General features: G+C 37.9%; 1 long non-coding RNA gene across 1 annotated transcript in view; it reads left to right on the plus strand.

Annotated features, from left to right (window-relative positions):
* The window catches only part of LOC308609801, a 189,045-nt gene that overhangs the window by 124,535 nt on the left and 47,956 nt on the right, over window positions 1–16,554 (plus strand). The window lies entirely within an intron of this gene.

A 16,554-nucleotide genomic window follows, 5' to 3' on the forward strand; every position in this document is an offset into this window, starting at 1 on the left:
TATAAATAGCTTAAGGTGTAGCACAGGAGGTCAATTTTTCAAATTTCTTTCTGTACAAAATATCTTCTTCAGCCTCCACGTATGACTGATAGTTCGGCTGGATACAAACCCCTAGGGTGAAAATTATGTGCCTGAAAAACTTTGGAGGTATCTTTCTAATGCCTTCCAGGATCCACGGTGCTCATGACAAGTATGATAAAGTCAGATTTTAACCTTTTTTTTTAGGTGACCAGTATTTTTCTCTCTGGAATGGATGTATCCTCTCAGTATTTTATTCTATTTTAATTTAGTTTTTCGGTATTTGAAAGTTTCACAATGAAGGGTGCCTAGGTATGAGTCTATTCTTGCTCATCTTGCATAACTATTTTCAATCTGAGGCCTGATGTCTACTTTCAGCTGTGGGGAATTTTGTTGCCCTTTGACAGTTTCCCTCCATTGTTTTTCTGGGTCTGGACTTTCTAATAGTAACATGTGGGATCTCCCAGATGCAGCCTCTCTAACATATTTCTATCACATTTTCCATTGTGTCTTTCTTTTTTATATACTGAGAAATTTTTTAAATTCCTACTGAATTTATTTCAGCAACCATATTTGCATTTCCAGGAGACCCCTCTTGCTTTCTGACCATTCTCCTTTTCATTAATACCCTAGTCTTATTTTATAGTTGCTAGCTCTTTTTAAACCTCTCTCAGGATGCTAATTAGGGTTTTTTCTTAAATTATTCTGTTCCCTAAATTGTCCCTGGTCCTACTAGGATATGTTTGCACTCTTTCCCCCTCTCTCATATTGTAAGCTTTACTCAACTAACAGGCAAATGACAGTTATTTTCTATTTAAGAATGAGCGCAGAAAGCTCCCTGAAGTCAACGATTGATTGGCTTCTTATGCAGGAAGAAGCGGGGAGTAACTGTAACAGGATCTCCCCCAAACACAATTTTCGAGGGTGTAAAAACTCACAGTAGCTGCCCCAGTTCTCACCAGTTTCACTGTTTTCAAAATGAAATCATCTCATTTCAGGAGGGTGAGGGCGGGGCTGGGAGTCCACTCCTCCAAACACATCCCTTCAATGAGCTCCCCTATTGGTCACACTTTTAACTAACTCCACCCTCTCTCCTACATGCGCACCTGAGCATGGGGCTACTTTTTCAGGTGGGGTCAGAATCCTCCTCAGTTGCACGTGGTCCCTGTGCATATTCTAGGTGATGCTTTTCCTCTGTTTTACTGCTTCAGTTTCACACTCTTCCACCTGTCTTCTGTCTTTCAAAACTATGTTGAAATCTCTTGATTGTTGTGGGCATATATACTTAAACACTTTGATACCATCATTGTAGTGTCTTGTCAAAACAGAGAAGAGCTAAAAGGGTTCTCAGTGTATTCTGAATCTGCTATTCTGTGGTCCCAGTGTTTAAACTTCTTGGACTTCCCCAGTGTCTTTTACTGCTTTTACAAATACAATCTCGTGGTCTATTTGTGAAGGAAATGAATACACCACATCTAAAATAACAAGGAATGCGGGTTAGATGCTCTAGGGTCATGTCATACTCTGCCATTTACTAATAAACCACTTACGTTCTACAAATTGTAGGTGCTCATTTATAAAACGAAAGGGAGTAACTCCACTTGAACTATAGATTTCTCCTACTCTAACATTTCATAATTTTCTAAGTTCTTTTCTTAAAAGTTCTCTATATTATCATTAATTTTAATTAAAAAATAAAAATCTAACTTTCTCTTTTGAAAATCAAAGAGTAATTCCCATAGTCCTACAATAATGGGATAATCAGTTCTGAAACCTGTCAAGTGTCATGTTTCATATGAAGAGAAAGTCATATTAAATAATTTTTAAAAATTAAACATGGACTTTGTAGCACAAAGACAAGGTCCCCCACAAATGGTGTTCCTTTATTTACTAGAAATGTTCAGCTCTGCATTAAAGTTGAAATAAAATAAATATATTAATTTTGAGCTGCAAAAATTTCTTATAAAAATCAATTTTTCTTTTCTGCCCATACAAACAAAAGTATGGAATGACATTAGAGGTCAGGTTTATTTGGTAATAGAATGTAGCTTCTTGATATTTTTGATTTTAGGAAAGGAGAATATCAACATCAAAACTTTTTTCAACTTTACTTTTATTTAAAATGAGGCCATATTTTCCTCTTATAAAAAGAGAGTTCAACTAGAACTGTCCATTTTCTCATCTGTAAAACAAGAGCACTGAATCAGCTGACTGTATTCATTCAGAACTCAATTTCCTTATCTTATGATCACTAAGCTTCTCCCTAAATCTAATATACTAAGGTTCTAAGGAAAGGAAAATATATTACTAACGACATGTTTTGATTTTAGTTTCTTAGAGTTCAAATGTCCGCCATTCACCTTGGTCTAAGCTTAAGGAACCATTCAAGGGGATACAATGCAGGTGGGAGGAGAAAACAGAACCCTCACACAAGCTGTGCTGTGTTGCAATCAGCCTTCCGTTTGAAAAATAATCTTCACTATAGCTTTAAAGTGATAACTTTGTACCTGCAATGCTTCTTGTTTCAAACGGATTTTCTCTGGCTCTTCCTGAACACGTTCTGAGGAGTCGTCGACCTCTTCGATTTCTGAGGAGGAAGGACTCTCTACTGTCACCGTCACAGGAAATTCTGATGGACCTGAGTGTCACAAGAAGAAGATAGGAAACCACAGAGTTGTTACACTAAAGTGCAAAGAAAGAAGACAAGATTGTATAAAAGACAACACAAGCCAGATACCAAATATCCAAATATTAGAGGACATTTAACAAAAGTGATCTGAGGTATCATTCTTTATAAATGTCTCTCACTGCTCTTTAGTGTAAAACAGGCAATGACTAAGTAAAAGTACAGGAACTTATTTTTGCTATGTTACTGTACAGACCTCTGTTGTACGTGGTTAGGATTAGTAATGGGAATTGCCCATATTATTTTACTAAGTTTCTTTCACAGAAGCCAAGTGAAGATCCAAGGTAAACATTTTTTCTCAGATCAACTTTATACTGCAAATGAAAAATTTATTCTTCACCATCAGACAAAAACAGTCTGGAAGAAAATGTAGTTTTTCAGAGGAAAATACATCAGTAAAGGGACTGATGAATAATCAGGAAGTCAACATATCTAAGCTGTGAATAATAGACATTAGAATTTAAAAAAATAAATCACATACACATACACAACTAAAACTGACCCATCAAAAATTTCATCTTCTCACCACCCTTAAGCCAAAACTAGGGCAACAATTCTCCCAGCAAGCTTCACTGCCACTGCAATGTTGTTCAATAGGACATTTCCAAACATTTAAAAACTGACCTGGCCACAACCCCATAAAAGTCTACAGATCATAAAGAACTGTGCTGGGATTATATAACCACGCAGAAGACAAGTCACTAGGACATCATTTTGACAACAAGCAGCAAACCCTGCAGCATAGGAAAACCCTAACAGGAGAACGAGGTGCACACCCCTCTCTGTGGGAATGCAAGGCCAGGACTGACACCCAAAATGCTCTTCTCTCAACCTCAGCAGTGGTGCCTTTCACAGAGCAACTATGCAGTCTCCCAAGACCACTGGGAAGGAGAATCTGATACTGATAGTATTAGCTTGCCATGAGGCCATATGCGAGAGAATTTGTGCGGCCTTGGTGAGAGAGCAGAGGTTTGGGAGATGTTGCTGTATATTGGCTTTCAGATCAGGAATTTGTACATATAGCCCGCAAACAACGTTTCTTGAAAACATGTGAACATTCTTGAGTATGACAGCTCCATGTGAGGGGTCAGAAATGGCAGTCAAGTTCGTCTCACTGGGTAACAGCTGATTTGCAGACTGGAAAACAGGATTCCTTGTTTACAGACATCACCACAAGGCTGCCCGTTGTGTGCCAAATCCACACAACTACACAGTTGCATTGGGAGAGCGACCAAACATGTTTTACATGGATTTATTTCAGAGAGGGAAATGCTTCTTGTAAGGCTCTGTCAGTTTAAAAAGCAAGAATGACCATCCACCTTTCCGAATTCAAGCCCTATATATCATAAATATGATAGCTACACACCACCAACTGATTACATACATCACGAGCTTTGATGAATGGAAAGCCCCTAAAAAGATAGCAACAAAACGAAGTTAGATCTTCATGTAAATACATCACCAGTTAAACCCAGTTAATACAACTATTTAGTAGTATGAACAGTATCCATACAGAATTGTGTATAAAAATAAATAAGCTCAAAACAAGGACCTGGAGGGCTCTGCTACGGAGAAAACACAACAGAATTCAGCCTACTGGCTTGCTAATAACTCTCTGAACTGCTGAGAGGCCCCTTCAGCTCCTATGTTCAGGACGGTTGAGATTTCAGCCTCTCTTCTTTAAATGGTGATATTAATCGTTCTCTAATTTACCACCCTGTGTGACCAGGATGGACCTGCAATTAAGTGTCTCAGGAAGAAGACAGGAAACCACAGAGCTGTGAAACTCAAGTGCAAACACTGGGGATTCAACACTATAGTTTATGCAACAGCAATTCACATTACCATTTGCAAAAAAGTAGTCAGTTGTCCAGTGGGGATTAGAAACATCCATTTAACATGAGCAACTGAACAGATATTTTACACAGTAACTACTTCAAGTACTATTTAAAATCAATTCTCTTTGTTTTCTTAAGCAATTGTTAATCCCCAATTTCCTGATTACTACCAAGTAAGTCACCTGAAGATCATCTAGAGCCATCTATTTCACTTAGCAAGCCTAAAGCTATAATTCAACCATTTTATTTACTGTTCTGTGACAAATATTACTATGAACAGCTATCCCCTGGATAAGAAATCAGGTAATGCTAGTTTGACTCACTAAATCTGATTTACTGAGTTAATAAGCCAGTTGATTTAGAAGAGGTCTAATGCATATTTTTCATCCATTCTGCATTAAACTATTTCCCATGCCTAAAATGTCTTTTTTCCCATTCGTACGTATCCAAATTCCTACTTCTGTGCTGTAGGGCTTCGCTCAACTACATCTGCCTTTAATGAAACTTTTCTCACATGCACAATTGGTGATCATTTTAGTCTCCTCAAGACTCCCACGGAGTTACCTCTGTTGTGACACTTGAGAAACAACTTGAAACTCCCAATTACTTTTAATTTTTCTTCCTTAGAAGGCTCATTAGGCAGAAGCCATGTGTGAGTTACCTTTTTTCCCTACACAAAGCACCAGAGACCACCCACATAATACAAGTTCCAAAATAAAGAACTCTAAATGACTGAAAAAGACAGGGAATGCAAACAGGTTACCTGTTGCTTTTTGCACTTTCTGCAGGACACAATGGCCGGAAACCAGACACTCCAGGTGGTAGCGCTTCAGGAGGGTAACATTCTTGACCAGCAGAGTGTTTCCTTCCATTACTTACAGGCTTCTTTGCGGCCAAGACTACGTTTGACAAAGCATGAAAACAAGGAATCAAGATGCACCAAAGGTCTACAGAGCAACTGTCACACGTGCACACGTCGAAAGGAATCAAAAAGGCACTTGACAATGATGCCAAGCCCATTAAAAAGAGGATCGGTTTTGTACAAAGGTTTTACAAAAGCCAGCATTTTAAAAAAATATAAGTTCTCTACAGTAACAAGTTATTTTAACTAAAACAAAAGTATTGAGATGTGCAGAAATGCAAAAATAAAGTTTAAAAAAAATCCCAAAGTATGATACATTTTATGTATCATGCAGAAACACTCAAGTTTCCTGAATCTTAGAACACCTTTGGCATTTCTGAATCTCAAGGACACAGAAACACAGATACACCCATGACTTCTGCCAAACAGAATCTTCAGAAGTAGACCAAAAGTTAAATTTAAGATGAATTTTTCTATGTAAAAACAATACAAGTTATAAGGCTGCAAGTTGCTGGGGGGTAGGTGAGTCAATTTTACCCTCCTATAAGCCTGTCAACCTTCACTGCTCCTTTGATTTCATATAGAAAACACACAAAAAAACAAATGAAACCCACTGGATGAAAGAGTGAAATGTGGAGACTTACCCTATATTTCAGTAGTAAAGAGGCAAGTATCTTTATAGGAAACATTTGGATGCAAAAACTAGACCTACGTGTTAATATTTTACTTAGAACAAGCCATATATTAAAATTCACATTTAAATATTTAATTTGAATTTACTGAAAACAAACATCATAGGTTAAAATGGTTATATTTATCCTTCAAAGCTACTGTATTTTATGTTATTTTATTTATTTATTTTAATAGATCTTGATTGGAGTATAATTGCTTCACAATTCTGTGTTAGTTTCTGTTACACAACAAAGCGAATCAGCCATATGCATACCCATTTCCCCATATCCCACCCTCTTGAGCCTCCCTCCCACCCTCCCTATCCCACCCCTCTAGGTCATCGCAAAGCACCAAGCTGATCTCCCTGTCCTATGCTGCTGCTTTCTACTATATTTTAGCAGCATTAGGATGCAGGGTAAAATGGAGTGTATGCGGTAATACAGGACAAATATTTCATAGAGTGTAGCTTATTGATAATCACCACACGATCCTGTGTGATTTACATGCCTCTTAAAAATATATAGGAGGGCTTCCGTGGTGGCGCAGTGGTTGAGAGTCCACCTGCCTATGCAGGGGACACAGGTTCGTGCCCCGGTCCGGGAAGATCCCACATGCCGTGGAGCAACTGGGCCCGTGAGCCATGGCCGCTGAGCCTGCACGTCCGGAGCCTGTGCTCCGCAACGGGAGAGGCCACAACAGTGAGAGGCCCGCATACCACACACACACACACACACACACACACACACACACACACACACACACACACACACACACACACACACACACACACACACACACACACACACACACACACACACACACACACACACACACACACACACACACACACACATATGTATTAAAATTTTTTTAAATTACACTTTTCTTGTTAGGAGATTAAAAAATTTCTAATAAAAGTTCCCATCTTTTATTAGGCATACATAAGTACAATATAAATGTGACACAATTCACACCATTATTTCACCCCTATACTCACCTGGATCTAGGTATATACCCAGATACTGATTTGGCTTACCTCTATGTCTCCAAATAACTGAGGCAAATACAAAAAAAAGCCCAGGAAATAAAATTACTCTTAAAAGAGCTCAATGAGCTTGTATACTTCAGTTACATTTCCACTTTGTTTAATCATGCTAACTAAAAAAAAATGTTTAACTGTTCTCATTCCATGATGCCCTATTATTCTGTACTAATTTTACAGAATTCCTAATATGTTTTACATATACATGTTTTATTTATATATCTATCCATTTCTAATATCATAGCAAAAGTCAATGTAGCTATTTTAAGAATGCTTTACATATGATATAAATTTTTAATAATAATATTAGTGTGATATCACAAATCTTAACTTCTTTGAATGTACTATTTGATTATTAAAATATCACTCTCTTGAAATAACAATGGGCAGACGATCATAAGCTTTTTTTGACTTCATAAACACTCTTAACAACTTATTTAATACACTATTGTCCAAGCAAGTTGATGAATAGAGAATCAAAAACATACAACTTTAATTAGAAAAAAAAAGCTGTATTTATGAAGATGTTTACAATAGTTTGAGGTTATTTCCAATTTTTCACCAATTTCAAAACTTGACCAACTCAATGAAACCTTGTGAATGCAATGTTAGAAAGTATAACTATGAATCACAGAATTTAAATTTAGTATGAAAAGAATGGCAAATTATATTGAAGCTATGTGGAATTATGTGTATAGACAGCAGGAAGAGAAAATTAAAAAAAAAATAAATAAAACCCAAAAATCTTCAAACAACACATTTTTTTAAATTTGTGGTAAACGACACAAAACAGAAAATTTATAATTTTAACCATTTTAAAGTGGACCGTTCAGTGATATGAAGTCAACAAAGTTTTAAAACTTTCAGAGGGCACCTGAATAAAAGATGTGTTGTCCACTGGTGATTTTAATGTATCTGGTATATAACTAAAGTCACCACAAAACCCTTTCTGGGAAATTGGCAGATCATAAACATAAAAAATTTATTTTGCTTTTTATTAAACCTTATTGTTTTGCTGTTTCAATATTCAAATTTACTCACAAAAAAGAGTCAGTTTCATTAGATTTGGTTTCACAAATGCTGCTCCTGCTATTCATTCTTATCACCAAAAAAAAAAGACTATTTGTGACTAACGATAATATGTTACAGAAAATAAAAAGTTAAAAGGTTTTCAATCTGCATATCTGGGAACCTAAATTAAAGCATCACACAACATTTTCAAAAACAGAAAAGCCATTTGATTTGACTCAAATCTTAGTTTTAAGATGGCAGAAAGTACCTTGATAATTTTCTTTTAAGAAAGAAAGAAGGGCCTCCCTGGTGGCGCAGTGGTTGAGAGTCCGCCTGCCGATGCAGGGGATGCGGGTTCGTGCCCCGGTCTGGGAGGATCCCATATGCCGCAGAGCGGCTGGGCCCGTGGGCCATGGCCGCTGGGCCTGTGCGTCCGGAGCCTGTGCTCCGCAACGGGAGAGGCCACAACAGTGAGAGGCCCGCGTACCGCAAAAAAAAAAAAAAAAAAAAAAAAAAAGAAAGAAAGAAAACCAAGCCATTAAAGAGAAATTCTTCCGAGAGAACTGAAACATGTTATATACCTCTGACTTGGCATTCCTTCCATCTGGAGAACTTGTTTGGTAACTGTTTTCATCACAGAATGACCTAAAGTAAAATGAATTGAAATTAGAGTAATTATTTTCCAATGAGTGGCTATTTCCATTTAAAACCAAAAGCCAACTAATTATTGCTTTTCCCAGACATTTAAATATGAAATCTACATTATATAATTATACACTTATTTCCCCCTTTGTGTATTCTAATTTCTTCCTCAGAAACCTAAGATGCCATCTTGCAGACTGCCCACAGTGGCTACTATTTTGGCAGCAGCAAAGGTCAACTTGAAACATTTTGCATCTAAAGTGGCTTTGGATACCTTTGGATACAAAGTACAGTCTGAGCACCATCCAGACGCTTAGATACCTAAAGAGCATCTAAGATATCAAACCAGGGCATCTAAGATAACAAACCAAGTCCTGATATTCCCTCAAAAGCTGCTCCTCCCATCAGCCCCCTTCTTCTAAGGGATACTACCCAGTTGCACACATAATCATCAACGACTTGTCTCCGTGTTACTATTTCCTTCATACCTCACATCTATCTGCAGGTCTTGATAGCTACACCCTCAAAACACAACCTGAATTCAACCACTTTTCACTTGCTGCAAACTTCCAACCTAACCTAGGCCATAAACATCTCTTATTTGGAGCACTGTGATAGTCTCCTAACTGGTCTCCCTGTTCCTCTTCTTTTTTCTTTTTTTTTTTTTTTTTGCGGTACACGGGCCTCTCACTGTTGTGGCCTCTCCCGTTGCGGAGCACAGGCTCCGGACGCGCAGGCTCAGAGGCCATGGCTCACGGGCCCAGTCGCTCCGCGGCATGTGGGATCTTCCCGGACCGGGGCACGAACCCGCGTCCCCTGCATCGGCAGGCGGATTCTCAACCACTGCGCCACCAGGGAAGACCCCTGTTCCTCTTCTTTATCCTCCCAAGTCCCTTCTCTATACCAGGTCACCTTATTCAGATACGATTTGGATCATGCCTTTTTCCAGTTCAAACCCCTCTACTCATTTAGAATAATCCACATCTTTACTCTGGCCTTCAAGACTTTACAAGAGCAGACCCCTGGCTAGCTCCTTGACCTCATGTCCTACCACACTCTTCTTCACTCGGTACTCTGCCCAGATTGGCCTCCTTGCTTTTCCTTAAATACTCCACCCACCTACATGCCTACATACTCATTGCCTCCTTGTCCTGGAATGTGCTTACTCCACATCTTCCATGGCTTGCTCCTCTCTTCATTCAGGTCTCCGTTCAAATGCCACTTCTCCAGTGAAGCTGTCCCCTAACAAACCTATCCAATGGAGTCCTACCTGCTCTCCCTCACTCTCCTTACATTAAGATACTTTTGCACTTCCTACTCTCTAAAGTTATATGACTTATCTGTTTACTCATTTCTATCTGATCTCCTTCACTAGAATGTAAGCTCCGTGAGGGCAAGACTTTTGTCTGTCTGGTTCACTGCTTTATCGCTAGTCCGTAAACCCGTATCTGGCACACAGAAGATGATTACAAAATTACTTGTGAATCTGACAAATGAATAAAGTACTCCTGGCAAGAATTCAGAGGTTGCAAATGAAAGAAAGAATGGTCTTGGTGGAAGCAGCCTTAGTATCTAGGTTCACCTCTATTCAGAGTAGAGATAAGAAAAATTGACAAGTATAATTCACTTTAATTAGTACAGTAGCTGCTAAAAACATAAGGGAAGTGCAACACTAGAAAAGTACAGTTGAAGCTTGAACAACATGGGTTTGAACCTCACGGGTCCACTGACACACGCATAGTTTTCAATAAATAGGTACTATCGTCCTACATGATCCAAGGTTGGTTGAATCCACAGATGTGGAACCACTGACTATAAACTTATACCCAGATCTTCAACTGCGTAGGGGTCGACACCCCTAACCCCACATTGTTCAAGGGCCAACTGGATATGATGAGGAAAGTTAAACACATTAAGTTTTAAAAAACTGTCAATACCTGAACAAATTCTTTTTGTTTTGCTATGTGTTTATCAATTTAAAAAAAGTGACCACATACCAACCAGCAGATTTTTTCTTATATCCAGAATGAGCAGAGTTCTGTTGGTTTCAAGGGCCTTTAGTAGAGCCTTTGCTCCTTCACTGGTGAGGCCGCACTGCTGCAGGTCAAGTGCTTTCGATGAAAGACAAAAGGTCACTTGCTAACTCTACAGATTTAACATATAGACAACTCTCATTTTCTCACGTGTGGAAGAGTCCTGCACAAGACAAGTCATGGCAGGTTTGTAATTTTGGGTATGGAAAAAAACAGAGACATATACGCACACACATAATGCATAATCTAATTTAAAAACCTCTTCTTGGATGTGCAATGATAACCCTGGCTTTAGTACCAATAGATCAGACAACATATTTTACAATTACAGAACTGAAGAATAACTGTATATAACCTATGAGCAAAAAGCATCACAAAATGAATCTCAGTTCATAATTAGCAAGGGCGGCAGGGGCATGTAAACCTCACAAGCAAAACCTGGTGGAGCTCAGAAATGCACTGCATTCTTTTGATCATGATCTTCAGCTCCAAATCACACTTGAAACTAGTTCAAAGGGGAAAACAAAATAGAAGAAATGTAATAACTATTAGTTTTAGAGGAAAAAAGACAAGTCTAAGAGGATACAAATAATAAAAACTTTCAACAATGTGTGAATAGAGAATACATACTAAAAACCTATCATGAAAGTATGATGGTCAAGAACCCTCGCAGTAAAAGGTCAGACAAAAACCAGAAAAACTGATCATGAATTCTAGTAGTTCTGGGGCTGAACAACCTACTCATTTAAACCAAAGGGATCATCACTAAAGCGCAGGGATTAAAAAATATTACATGAAAGGAAACTATCATGAGTCTTTTGTTTAAGTGTTGTGTGGACCATCACATTAAAATAACTGGAGTCTTTCAACACCCCCATGACACATAGAAATAGCAAGTCAGACATACGGATCTGACAGGATATGATACAACCCTTACAAACTCTCACTACAGAAGAATGGACACAGGGTATAATTAACCAAATAGCCAAAGTAATACAAACAGCCAGTAAACCTCACCAGTCAATCAGATGAATACAAAATAAAACAAAATGTGGTTATTCTCCTATCAGATGAAGCCAAGATTCTGTAAGAAAAGCCTTTAAATAATGTCTATACCCTTTGGATCCAAAAACTCTCTTTCTAAGAATTTAACCAGAAGAAATAGTCAGAGATATAGGTAAGGATATATATCAGAGTACTATTTGTAACTGAAAAACTGGACAAAGCTTATATACAAGAATGGATAAGCTATGTGCACTGTGGCATATTCATATAATGGAATACTGAACAATCAGAAAAAATGATGTAGGAGATACAAATTTACTGATTTGCTAAAATGCTCATACTAAATTAATTGAAAAAAGTTATAAAATATGGAGTAATCCCACTTGCATAGAAAATGGACAGGTACTCATTTTTGTAGTTTTACATTTTTTTACAAGTGCTACAGGACAGTGTTTGTGAGAGGCAGGCTTCCCATCTACTGTTGGGGTGGACTACAAATTGGCATAGCCTTTCTGGGTGGTAATTTGGCCATGTGTATCAAATGTCTTAAAAATAGGTCACACTTAGTCATTCCACTTGTAGTACCTTATTCTACAGAAGTAATCCCGATGCACACAGAGATGTATATACAACGTATTCACATTGTTTCTGACAGGGAAAAGCAAACTGTCTAAATAGAACTGCAAAGAATTGATTAAACTATGGGACATCAATACGACGCAATACTACATAATACATCATTAAGTGAAAAAAGCAGGAATGTGAAATAGCAAGTATACTACAATTCTATTTTTGGAATCCCTAAGTGTACATATATATTTGTAGGAAAAAAAAGACTGAAAGTATATACGCCAAAATGAACAGTGATTATATCTGGGTATTAAAATTATAGGTTCTCTTGTTACTCTGTATTTTCTGTAAAGGATATATGCAACTCTTAGAGAAAGTTGAAAAGCAAAATAAAAGCTATCAGTAAAATGAGGCTTTAAAAAATCCTATCACAATAGTATCATGCCAAAAGCTAAGCATATTTCATATTAAAAATTCAATATTTTCAATTTTAGAATTTCCCTCTAAGCCATAAATCCTCACTAAGAGATTCTGCCAAAGCACTTGCACCCAGGTCACCAATGAGCGGGTTGCAGTTCAGAGTGATGCGCCTCAAACCAGCCATGCAGTCAAGATCACGTCTCCTGGAATGAGGACTCTCAGCCCAGGTTTCTTCATGCCTTCTGGTAGTCGGATACTTCAAAGATTTAATGGGATGAAATTAAGATGCTTGAATAAGGAAACAGGGTGTGCCTGAGTATGGCTTATTCTGTCAGAGATTTACACACACACACAGATCAAGCATATATGCCAGGAGCATCAACCTGAGAAATTCAACAGTCACTTCTGGTTTACGAGTCCAGTGACCCAGATTCTGCTTGGTCAGTGATTAGATTCTAGCCACTGCATTTCCTGTTTCTGAACACTTATGCAAAGTTGGACAACTCAATTACAGTCTATGAATTATTTTCCTTATCTTCTAAGTCAGGGAATTGGTTCTAAATTCTATCTTTGCTGAGGCCCTATATTTCATCATCCTGTCCTCCAATGGCCTCCAAACACCTGACTGGGCAAACCATAAGAAAACTTTTTAATATGCATCTTATTTATTAACAAATTATATACACAAAGTTCCATACCTATAATTTATGTACATGATAAACTACACAGATTTTTAAAAATAATACAAAGGTAAAAATGTTCTAATATTTTCTTTTCCTAACTCCTAAGGCATTATTTTATTTTACTTATTTTTTATAAAGATTTATTTATTTATTTATTTGTTTGGCTGTGCCGGTCTTTAGTTGCAGCATGCCGGATCTTTTAGTTGTGGCATGTGGGCTCTTAGTTATGGCAGGAACGTGGGATCTAGTTCCTTGAGCAGGGATCGAACCCAAGCCCCCTACATTGGGAGCACATAGTGTTAACTGCTGGACCGCCAGGGAAGTCTCAAGCATTATTTAAAAAACTATATTTACAAAATGTATCTCACATGCTACCTAGGGTGTGCACACAAGCTTTAGAGGCCTGGACTATGCAGAGCCAGTTTGATGTGCCTTGGGAAAATAATGGTTTGACATTTAAGCAAAAGTACTGTCTTGAAGACATTCAATTCTTTATATTCATAAAGTAAATTTTGGTAACAGGGAACACTGACTGTCAATGAAAAAAGTCTTATTACATTCCTGAAAAAGTAAAAGACTCAAAGTGCCTTTGTTACTCTAAAAGGAAAATCATTAGTGTCATTTTTCTATTAACAATAACTTATTAAAGCTCCAAGCAGAAACAACAGCAATCACTTACACAGCGCTTAGTATGTGCCAGGCACTATTTATACAAATAAGTGCATTTAAACCTCATAAGGAGGCATAGAGGTTAAGTGATTTGCCCATGGTCACTAGCTATGAAATGGGAGAAAGGGGATTTGAACCTAGGCCATTTGGCTTCCGCACCCAAGTTCCTGACTGTTTTCTACCTCAGGGGTCAATGCACTTGCCCTGTATAGGCTCAAAGAATTTTTCAATTTTTAAAATCTAAATTTAAACATTTCCAGATTTGTGGGCTGTACAGTTACTGTTGCAACTACTCTGCCCCACTGGTGTAGGGTGAAAGGAGCCATAACTACCATGTAAACAACAGGTGCGACTATGTTCCAGAAAAACTTCCTTTACAAAGCCAGGCGACGGGCTGGATCTGGCCCACCAGCCAGAGTTTACCTATCCCTGATCTGCACCATCAAACTATTAAAAAGCCTTCATGTCAAATTATTAACTAACTTTAGGCCTAAATACAGTCATTATAACCACTGTAAAGTTGTTAAGGCATTATTTTAAAAACTGTATTTACAAATTGCTGATGTAGTGACTTTTATTAGTTTAAAAACTACAACAGCTAATAAACACTTGATTCATTTAAGTCTTGAAGACTAGAATGGCATAGTTTCTTCAGAGTATTACAATAAAAGTTTTCAGTAAAAAAACATTCATAGAAGTATTATTAGGTATTATATATTAAATCTATTTCTAAAATTAAGTGGACTATCTTTACTAAATGGTAGAATCCCAAACTGAAAACTGGTCACATTCTTTCAGCAAAATGAAAGCTGCGCTCACATGTATCAAAAGACAAAAATTAGGGCTTCCCTGGTGGCGCAGTGGTTGAGAGTCCGCCTGCCAATGCAGGGGACATGGGTTCGTGCCCCGGTCCGGGAAGATCCCACATGCCGCGGAGCGGCTAGGCCCGTGAGCCATGGCCGCTGAGCCTGTGCGTCCAGAGCCTGTGCTCCGCAATGGGAGAGGCCACAACAGTACCACACACACACAAAAAAAAGACAAAAATTAACTGCCCTCTGTATCAATATATTAATGTGTTTCAATCACATATGTTTTCATGAAAGTTTAAACATAAAATCACCTTTAAGATCTAGGCCATGGGATCGGCTCCATGCCATGACAGAATACACCCCGTGAAGTTTACTTAACTTGTCTTAAGTGTGATAGAATTCTTTATACCTTGACAAATAACTAAAAGGAAAAAAAAAACCCACACACACAATAAGATGAAGAGCCTATACATTTGTCAATCTTGACTTATTTGCTTTTCTTGAGTCAGTTGGAAGTTTATAGCCACATTCTCAAAATCATTAACTACAATCTTCCCAAACAGGTAATTGACGAACAGATGCATTCTAAAACTTGTCAGTAACAAAGTGCTATTCCAGTTTACAGCAACAGTTTAATTCTATTTAGATACTAAAACTGAATACACTGAATACTGCAAACTTTATTGCCAACCACTCAGCAAAGTACTACATACCTTTTCAGATATAGGAAAAAAAATAAAATAAAAAGCATACGACTCTTCCTATTTTCATTTCCACAGATACATCCCAATCTTAATGATCAATCAGCGATTTAAACGTCAACTATAAACCCAGTATACTGCTGCTATGCAGTGTACTAGAGCAATAGAAGAGAGAGGACCTCAAACCCTCTGGTTCCCTCAAAGTCAAAGGCAGGCTTCCTGACCCCTCCAGACCACTACTGGACACAGGGAAGGCACACTAATGTTTCAGGACCCCAACCAAGAGTCACCTGCTTTGTGATTACTTCCATGACACACCCTCACCAACACCACTGAGTCTGCTGCTCCTACGGGACGTTACATGTATTTCCTATTTTAACACATACCACAGTGCATCATAATTATGATTTCAGATAGATGTTCTAACAATTGAAAGAGAATGATGACTTTTTTGCTCTTTACATCTTGCTATTTCCCTTCCCATAATATTTCTTGAAGCGAAACCATAAAATATACACAAACACAAAAAACAGAAAATATACAAAACGTGTGCTTTGCACCTTAACACAAACTTAAGTAAAATTAGTTCTGACAGTATCCGGCATGACAAACTTCCATGGTACAAATGAGAATGGACCAAGGTTTGAGCAGGTACAGGAGACAATCCAGGCATGAACAACACCAAGGAAAGGTAGACAGGAAGTAACATGGTGTGTAGGAAATCACGAGACCAGTCTGATGGGAAGAGACTTAAACAAGACTGAAACTCACTTTCTAAACCTCCATCTCCAGTTGGACAATTCGCAGGACACAGGTGCACCAAAGTGGCCAATTTATTCAATCCCTTTAATATGGAGAAAGAGTTTAAAATTTTACTGGTTTGATTTGCCCCA

Source organism: Mesoplodon bidens, assembly GCF_964165515.1.
Source record: "Mesoplodon bidens genome assembly, contig: HAP1_SCAFFOLD_103, whole genome shotgun sequence".
In the NCBI taxonomy this organism is placed as follows: Eukaryota; Metazoa; Chordata; class Mammalia; order Artiodactyla; family Ziphiidae; genus Mesoplodon; species Mesoplodon bidens.